Genomic DNA, 1552 nt, shown 5'->3' on the forward strand with positions numbered 1-1552 from the left:
CACATGTTACTGATTGTGGATGATCTGCCATGATCACAATGAATGGCGGTGCTGGCCCGAAAGACCAAATAGCTTCCTCCTGCCCCTATTTTCTATGTTTCTATGTTGCTATGTAATATATAATCATGGTGAAAGAGCGATAACTTCGTATCGTCAGTCGCGTCAGCAAATTCAACTCTCACTATGTATCCCCGATTCCTAACTATTGTCCAACACATTGTCTCTTTTGTTTAAACTGCAGTTAAGCTCTGAGGGAATCGGTGTCAACAATTCCCATAAAAGGGCATTCTGATACAAAATGTAGCGGTTAAAAGACTGAGAGAGGATAGGGAATCTAATGAAGTGAACAATGGCGAATCACATCCCGTGATGATGAATGGAGATACCAGACCACCGCAAGGTAACTGATGCAGTCCCGAAAGAAGCAATGGACTAATGTGTTTGGTTATAGTTCTATTAATCTGGATAAGAGCACCGGAATGTGATAAACGAAAAGGAGGAAAATTTGTTCAGGCCTGAAAGAGAAAATAGTTCAAAACTCCGAGATTGCAAGCAAAGAGGTCGACGAAATGTTACCAAAGCCCAACTTTGAAGGAACGCGCTCCGACCGCCTGCTTTACTCTCACATCACTGGGGATTTTGACAGACGACAATAAAATGTTCATAAAATGAACGTGTCATTCGGTTACAATCCTTTTAAAACAGCTCTGTTCTAAGTATATTATTATAAATCCAAAACGCTGCCCCTTGGTTACAGAGGCCAGAATCTGAAGATACGCGTGATTTGACTCAGCTTTCACCGATGTTTCCAAGGTAACTGTATCGGAGAATAATCTTGAGAGAGTGGGTGCATCGGCCGTTTTGTCACGGAGCTGTTCAAACCACAGGCAGAACCGAAAACGAAATCTCTTCTGTATCGATCATGAGTGAAATGAACGCGACCTTATTTTCCATATTTCCTTGCAGTGCACTGGAGAGAGACATCCTGCAGAATAACCTGGAAGGGCTCATTGTGGAACCGCGGCCGGGAATCGCGAGCCGCTGGGTTAACGTCGGTCACCGGAGCGTCAGTGAGTGAGCCACGCTAGTAACAGATGTTTTGACAGTGCAGCTAGAACACAGCTGAAGTGTGTGGCCGTAATCGTATAGTGGTTAGTACTCTGCGTTGTGGCCGCAGCAACCTCGGTTCGAATCCGAGTTACGGCAGGCAGTGTTTTATAAATTTATATTTCAGATGCTCCGGGAAATTCAACTCTCTCCTTTCATTGGAGCAACGGTTCCCGCCAGCGGTTGAGGTACCTCTGTCCCCAGCGCCGTTCTCCTGGGAACATTCTATCTTGCATTCGTACATAGTGAACGAGTTGGTGAGTTTCGAGGTGATCCGTCATTACAGATGAGCAGGCGCCAGAATATAGGTGTGATCTCTGGTTATTTGTCACTGATCGCTACCCGAGTACGGGGACTGCAAGAGACAGAATCAGCCGGATTGCCTCAGCAACGACATAGGAGGATCCTCGCTCAATGAACCAGCTGATGCTGGCAGGGAGCTGCT

At 45.9% G+C, this 1552-nt stretch overlaps 1 non-coding gene across 1 annotated transcript; it reads left to right on the forward strand.

The window, feature by feature from the left end:
* The first annotated feature begins 1134 nt into the window (after positions 1–1134).
* Positions 1135–1206, forward strand: trnah-gug (transfer RNA histidin (anticodon GUG)). The gene has a single exon. It is a non-coding gene; the product is annotated as a tRNA-His (tRNA).
* Positions 1207–1552: the final 346 nt, after the last annotated feature.

The sequence above is a fragment of the Rhinoraja longicauda genome, chromosome 35, assembly GCF_053455715.1.
Source record: "Rhinoraja longicauda isolate Sanriku21f chromosome 35, sRhiLon1.1, whole genome shotgun sequence".
NCBI classification, from domain to species: Eukaryota; Metazoa; Chordata; class Chondrichthyes; order Rajiformes; family Arhynchobatidae; genus Rhinoraja; species Rhinoraja longicauda.